Here is a 7,749-nt window from a genome sequence, read left to right as displayed (position 1 = left end):
CAGGCAATGTTCTTCTATCTTCAGTATCACACACCATAGATCTATTGAGGCTTTGCGAGCCTTTCAGAATTATGAAAATTTGAGTAAAATTGCTTAATTGTTAGTAATAAAAACACAAAGTTATTTTTTCTGTGACTTAACAAATAGCATCTAAGAACTTGCATTAGCATGCCATTTATTTCACAATCAGACACCAAATTTGTTTTGATTTATATTCATTTTTAAATTATCTTCACTTCAAGGAATGATATGTTGAAATTTGATAGTCTCTGTGGTTTTATAAATCACCCTAGGAAATGGTTCATCACGACTTTGCTGGGCTTCTTAATAAGTTTTCATGATTAATGACCATTAAGGGTTATTAGGACCTTAACATGATAAATATTAAATGGTCATTGTGGTAATTACTGACTCTTATTCAGAGTCATTTTCACAGTGAAAGATTCTGTGAAAGGTCTCTGGAGGAAAACAAAAATATCAAAGACAGGCCTGCATCTTAATAGAAGGCTTGAGCTTCAACTTCTGATTTTCATTGAACTGTTTTCCAACCCGGTCCACCCCAGTAAGAGGGTACGTGGGGAGCAGAGCTTAGTGGAGAGCCAACAGGCCGCCTCTAGGGCTGTTTTTTGGCTTTTTTGTTTGGGTTTGCTTTTTATTTCTTCTGTGTCCTAGGTTTCCTATTCCAAATAGTCACCCTGAGGTGAAAATGAGAGGGAAGGCAATTCTCTGCCTCTGAAATTTCTTAGATGATGGAAAGCTCACCTTCCATGGCAAGGATACCAAAGAAGCAACGCTGCCTCATTAATAAGGTGACAATACAGTACTCTCCTGCTCCTGTCCTTCTAAAGTTCAGAGTATGAACACGCAGCCAGTTTGCCTCAGGATGCTGCAAACCCACAGCGGAATTGCCCAGGCCCCTTCCAATGTCAGCAAGCTGCGGGGAACCAGAGCTGAAAAGGAAAGGCAGGCATTGTTTTTGATGCCCAGTAAATAACATTTCAAGGGGGTGATGTGGGCAAGGGTAGGGAACAAATCGTAAGAAAATGTGAACCGAGTTTCATCGTTCCTCAGAACTTACCCAACATCTTAAACCAAGTTTGCCAAGAGTTGAGTCAGTTTAAGGAAACAGATGATCACATCTCTTTGACTCACAAAAGAGCATATAGCTTAGATCCAACCAGGAAGAGTGAAGGACGGAAGTTTCAACAGAGATGTTTTCAGAGTCTTTGATCCTAAGATCACATTAGACATGTGTTCTAATCATAATATCTGGGGGGGGGGGCGGGCAGATGACAGAGGAGGAAGTAAGTTCACTGGCACCTGGGATGCGGGTGCACAGCCACTGCAGAGGGGCTGCCCCTCGACTCCCTGTCTCACTTCCCTCCTCCACCTGCACATTCAAAACAGGAATCAAAGCCAAGGTCAGAATGTTCAGAGTGAGCAGTCAAGCTTCTGCGTTGCTTCCTGGGGAGGTGTTTCAGGAAGACTTGTTGTCTTCTCAGCATTGCTCACTTCTAAGAGCCTGAGATTTGACTCTGATTTTTACTGATCCGGAAACCGGAACTAGCTCAATGCCATGACCCACAACTCACCTGGGCTCCAGGCACCACCTCAGCAACTGCTCTGTAAACCGTGTTCTTTACCTTCTGCCCCTTGACTAGGACGTCCTAGCTCAGCAAGGAGAGTGCTTATCCTTTGGGTCCAGCACCAGAGAGGCAGGTCACGGATGTTTCTGCTTCCAGTGCGACTGGACCCTGGCCAATTTGTCAGAACATATTCTGGAACCAAACCCTTAGGTTTTGGTGGCCAGGACCATGCAAAGATTTCTCTGTTTGTCCTCTCAAACACTAAAAACCCACTATATCCTGGACTTACTAGGGTCTTGGAGAAACAAGAATAAATACTAATGGTGGCAGGTGGACTTCTTGGTGACAACACACTTCACAGTGTGGTAATTGTTACAGGAGCAGTTGGAATAAATGCTATTGGACCAAGAGGAGGGAGTAACTCTCCCCATTCCTGTGCTAGGGACCTGAAACAGAGCTGAGCTCAGTTTGAAGCCAAACTGAGTGCAAACAAATAGAACCACATTTTGGAGGTACCACAACAGTGCATCTAGGTTACCCTGCAGCCACCAAGATCAAAGTCATCCCAGTTCCCCATCCAATGTGGGCTAATTGACAGTTAATTTAAACAGATCCCCGAGTCAGTGGTCCGCAAACTGCGGCTCGCGAGCCACATGCGGCTCTTTGGCCCCATGAGTGTGGCTCTTCCACAAAATACCGACTTCTGCGCATGGGCCACGAAGTTTCAATCGCACTGTACGTGCGTGCCCGCACGTGGTATTTTGTGGAAGAGCCACACTCAAGGGGCCAAAGAGCCGCATGTGGCTCTCGAGCCGCAGTTTGCCGATCGCGGCCCTAGGTGCCCATTTACACCACCTCCGAGCCACGTGGTTGTCCTTCCCCCCTCCAACCTGCAGGTGGTCTCCTGTGGGGGATGCCATGTGACAGGAAGCCTGCTTCAGAGAGTGGAGGACAACAGCAGTGACAGTGGGATCCCCTGGGCTACACCCTGATGACACCGCCCCTGTCTTTCTCCACTGGTTGACTCTGAGGTGTGTTGACTGAGCCCTTAGGATGGCAGCTCTTTGGGGCTCAACTGCCTCCTTGAAATGGGAATTTGCCGGCCTTGCAGATGTGTTATGAGGCTGAGCTAGTAGTACTTGGAAACACATGGCACCTGCCGGGCACGAACAGGCGCTGAACAACTGGAAACTGCTCGTTCTATTTGCCCCCTTTCCCTCAAGGCTGCCCTGATGGAAGGCATTCCAAAGTGGCTTCCTCTGAGGTTCTCAGAAGCTCCATCCCTCACAATCCATGCTCCAGGGTTGAGGTTGCCCCCTACTTGGGCCCCAGTGAGCCACCTGCGCTTATGGGATTGTTCAGCAGGGCTTGGTCCACACTCTCCAGAGCCTGAGGCCAGGAGATGTCACCCGACGGTTTCTCCCTTTGCCTAGGAGTCTGTAGGATTCCCACCATCCAAACCTCCTTCATGGCTACTTGCTTTGCAGTTAACTTAGGCAGTGGTTCTCAACCTTCCTAATGCCGCGGCCCTTTAATACAGTTCCTCATGTTGTGGTGACCCCCAAACATAAAATTATTTTCGTTGCTACTTCATAACTGTAATTTTGCTACTGTTATGAATCGTAATGTAAATATCTAATATGCAGGATATATTTTCATTGTTACAAATTGAACATAATTAAAGCATAGTGATTAATCACAAAAACAATATGTAATTATATATGTGTTTTCCGATGGTCTTAGGCGACCCCTGTGAAAGGGTCGTTCGACCCCCAAAGGGGTCGCAATCCACAGGTTGGCGACCCACAGGTTGAGAACCACTACCTTAGGGTAATGCTCCCAGCAGATGCCACACCCACTGGCCAGAGCCTGGGGCCCGGCTTTCCTCTGCTTCTCAATGGCTGAGCTGGTGTTTCATGCTGCACCACTAAGGGCCAAACCAAGGGAAGGGCCAGGCAGGGTGCACTAGGCCCGGCTGCTCTTGATCAAACGCTGCCTCTGAGGTCCCTGCTGGGAAGCTCCTGGGCCACGACCAAATCCACGCGGTGTGGGACGTAGTCATGGGATGGGCACTGTGTGAAGAGACTAGTCTGTGGAGTGTTTCCCCTCCCTGTGAGTTCTCCCCTTTCCCCACATTTGACCAGGAAGTAGCCTCTGATCCCCTCGGGGAAGTGGATGGTGCTGTGAGTGTGTTTCAGGGCAGAGGAGGGAGAGCAGCCTGCAGTCTCTGGATTTTGCTTTCTAAGGCTAAACCTTTAAAGAAAACATATCCGAGGTTTGAAAGAGTGAGAGGGAGACGTTACAAAGAGAATGCCTTTAAAAAATAAGGGCTACACGGGCTTTCCTCTCGCTTCCTCCAAACTGGAAATGGAGGCCAGGGCAGGAGGAGGAGAGAAGAGAGACCCAAGGCCTTTGGTGCCCGTCTTAGTTCCCATTGCTGACAACCAATGAGCACACGCCCAGCAGTTGAAACACTCATCAGCCCCCAGTTCTCGGGTCCAGCTTGCTCTGAAGTTCTGTAATCCACCATCCCATGGGCTCGGTCTGGTGTGGGTCTCTGCTCAGAGCGTCACTAGGCTGAAACCCCGGTGTCGGCCAGGCTGGGTGCCTGTCTGGAGAGACGGAGAGAGCACTTCCAAGCTCGTTCAGGTCGCCAGGGCTCAGTTTCCTGCGTGTGTAGGGCTGAGGCCCATGTTGCCTTGCTAGCTGTCAGTCAGTCAGGGCTGCTCTCCGTCTGTCTTCAGGCCAGCAATGGCGTGTTGAATCCCTCTTCTGCTTCAAATCTTTGACTTCCTCTTCTGCAAGCAGCAGGGGGAAAAGTGCTGCTCTTAAAGGACTTATGTCATTAGGTCAGGCCCACCTGAGTATTCTCCCTAATTTAAGTTCAACTGCTTTGGGACTTCACTTACACCTGCAAAATCCCTTCATGGCAGCACCTAGATTATTGTCTGTTGAATAACTAAGAAAAGCTATGTGAACCCCTAGGACAAGGAGCTTGGAGGCCATCACAGAATGCTGCCTACTGTGCTCTTAATTGGGCCCAGAGCACCATTAAGGCCATGGGAGGAGTGGCTGGATGATGTGCCGACAAACGCAGGCCTGTAGGGAGCCCTGCAAAGATTTCCACATGCCCTAGGCTTGGCATGAAATTAGTAGGACAACATCAAATTCCCAGTCCTGAAGCCACCATGTGGAACTAGTCAATGGCATCTGAGAAGTGACCAGCAGTAATCATACTCTCAAAACCTGGTACCGTCACAGCGTAGGCATGCAGTAGGAAGTTAAACTGAGTTCTAGACATTCACAACACTGATATATCTTACACATCCACAAGATAGCATGGGGAGACCCTAGTTTCTCCAACACCAGCTATAGTACCTGCTATAGTTTTTCATTATGGAATGAATGAATGAACAAATAAATGAAGCTAGTAATTCTAAGTATTTGCAAGACCTACCAGCTACTCGAATCAATCTATCTTTCAGGTAACAGGAAAACAAAACAAAAGCGCATTAGGGCACCTCATTAAATGTGTGCTTGATGAAAAGCTATTACACATTATTTTTTAAATAATTCTTTAATCAAGGTAATTGCAAAAATGCTAGATCTCAGTGGTAATAGTTTTTTTCTGCAGGATATTTTTTTTACATTCTTTAAAATGCCAATGTACATTATTATTAGTTGGAATAGCATATGCACTATTTCCAAAATTTATTTGACACAACCCTTTTTCTGGGAATATATCAGTGAGGATGAGCTAAGTAATGCTGCAGTAACAAAATCTCAGTGGTTTATAACAACAATGCTTTATTTTTTATTCACTTTACATAACAGCTGCTACATGACTGTAGTTCTTATCAACATCTTCTTCACTCTTAGATCCAGGCTAAAAGGGCAGCTCCCATTGGGCCATTGCTGGGCTCATGGAGGAGATAAAAGGAAAATGGTGGAATCTTGTGAAGGTCTTACAGCTTTTGCTGGAAGTGGCATACAGCATTGTATCTGCCATTTCATTGGCTGAAGTAAGTCACTAGGCCAAGCCTGATGTAAATACAGAGTAGATGTGTCATCCTTCCACAGGGAGCACTTAGCAATCCTGGTTCTGTGTGAAACACACTTTGAAAAAACCGCATTAGGAACACACAACTGGGAAATCACTCTGGCATTGGGTGACAGAGAAAGGAATGGGGACCACAGGGCAGTGCAAAATTAGACCACATTCAAATCTTGGATTTCATCTCAAATCTGTTATACTTGTAGTTTACACTTCCCTTTCAATTTGACAGAAACAGTAGACAAAAGAAAATGGTATAATTATCCAAAATTTTACTCCTTTAGATTAATATGCCTAAATATTTTTATAAAAGGAGAAAAAACATTAAATCTTCCATTATCTTCTGCCTAAAAATTCTGGCTATGGACATATCCAAGGGCAAATTGAAACCTGCCTGCTTTTCTTGGAAGGGAACAGGGTGGTTTGGTTTTCTTTCAGCTATGAACGGGATGGGGCTCCGTGAGTCGTAAAGTGATGTCGGTCACCGGATGCCCTATCTCTTCCCAGCTCTAGCTCATCGTCTCTGACAGGGCTGTGCTCGCTTCCCCACTTGGCCCTGCAATGTGTCACTGCACACAGGGCTGGATGACTTGACAAAAAGCAAACAGTTTTGCTAAATGGCTCCTGACTCGGAATTACCGCTGAACCAGTAGCAAAGCTGGTAACAGGCTTCACAATCCCAGTGATAGAGCATGGCATTCTCTTACTAAGAACAAGAAGATTCAAGAGAAAAGGCACAAATCTAAGTTAATGATTGAGACATTATTTTCCTTTTCTACATCTTGCCCTCACCTCCTTTACTTCTGAGCTAGGCAGGGGACAAAGATAACTTGCCCCAATTAAGAAAAAATAAAAACTAAGGTTATGCTAATTATGGATGCTAAATTGACAGGCTAATAGCTGATCCCAAACTTCACTCCCTGACTGCAACCTGAATGCACATCAGATTTTTTACTGATAATCCCAATAACATGTCCATCCCAACGAATCCTTATCTGGCATTTCCAGAGTAAGGGTCATTCAGGAGCTCCACTCTCTTAATACTTTCTACTCATGACCTGCGGCTCTGGCCCAGTCATTGCAAAAAGAGAACCACTTTTCAAAGCAGCTTTAAAAATGTGATCATAGCTATTGGACTCTCACCCGTCACTGCCCCTACCATTCACTCAAGTAGAGGGATTTTTAATACACACACACAACACATGCACTCATATTAAAGTTCAAGCATAAAAGTATATATATCAATAGTATTAAATTCAAATAGTTGTATATTGATGTCCAGAGAAACCATGTTTGAAATCCTCTATTGTAACAAAACATTTTAAAGGTGGTTTTAACTAATGGCCTTTCAAAAGGCCTGGAACTGGCCCAGTGACTGTGTTTTTGGAGCATGTGGGTTGATTCTCTTCTGAGCCACATGTTTCGAACAACATAACTAACAAGGCTTGTATTTTCATCTCCACTCCGTGTTCTTTGCTTCATAGACAATAGGACTGACCTGGATTTTACTTTGCCTGAATGGAACTGTCCTTGTTCTCAGACATGTCTCATCGAGGTTGTAGCCAACACTGCAGGTGGCTATGATGGAGGTGCTAGGTCTTCAGAAATGCACAGCTAGGGAGGTTACATACAAAAGAAGTCGGACTTTAGGGCCCTTACGTGGATTTATGCAAAATAAGTTATTTTGCACTATTTAAAATTAAGACAAATCCAGCAGTGTTCACAAAACAGTTATCCAACCTCCTTCCTCCTCCACATGGTCTTTATTGTGGTCTAATTAACTTAAATTATTTTGTTAGCTAAAATCTATAATTAAATACAGTAAGAACCTCCCACAACTTATAACTTAAAGTCAGAGCTAATCATCTTGAAACATCAAGCAGTTTCTCAACTTGACGCTTATTATAAAACTGTCCAGAGAAATGGAATATGATATTTTATTCTTCATCTAGGCCATTAAGAATATATACGTTAGTTATCGCTTTGGCTCGGTGTTATAAATTACTTCTCCAACCTTTCACAATACAAAAGAACTAGCGGAAATTTAAAGACAGAAGGAAAGCTAGGGCTGTGTCAATAGAGACCACAGCTGGTGAACAAACTCGACTG

The 7,749-nt window shown here is 44.9% G+C and overlaps 1 long non-coding RNA gene across 1 annotated transcript; it reads right to left on the bottom strand.

Annotated features, from left to right (window-relative positions):
• Positions 1 to 5,367: 5,367 nt before the first annotated feature.
• Positions 5,368 to 7,391, bottom strand: LOC111826355. Its single transcript, XR_002829696.1, has 2 exons — positions 7,139 to 7,391; positions 5,368 to 5,702 (listed from the first exon to the last, which is right to left on the bottom strand). It is a non-coding gene; the product is annotated as an uncharacterized LOC111826355 (long non-coding RNA).
• Positions 7,392 to 7,749: the final 358 nt, after the last annotated feature.

Source organism: Myotis lucifugus, unplaced genomic scaffold (genome assembly GCF_000147115.1).
Source record: "Myotis lucifugus unplaced genomic scaffold, Myoluc2.0 scaffold_71, whole genome shotgun sequence".
Classification (NCBI taxonomy): domain Eukaryota; kingdom Metazoa; phylum Chordata; class Mammalia; order Chiroptera; family Vespertilionidae; genus Myotis; species Myotis lucifugus.
Note: the sequence above shows the minus strand (reverse complement) of the source record. Positions and strands in the feature narration are given on the sequence as shown.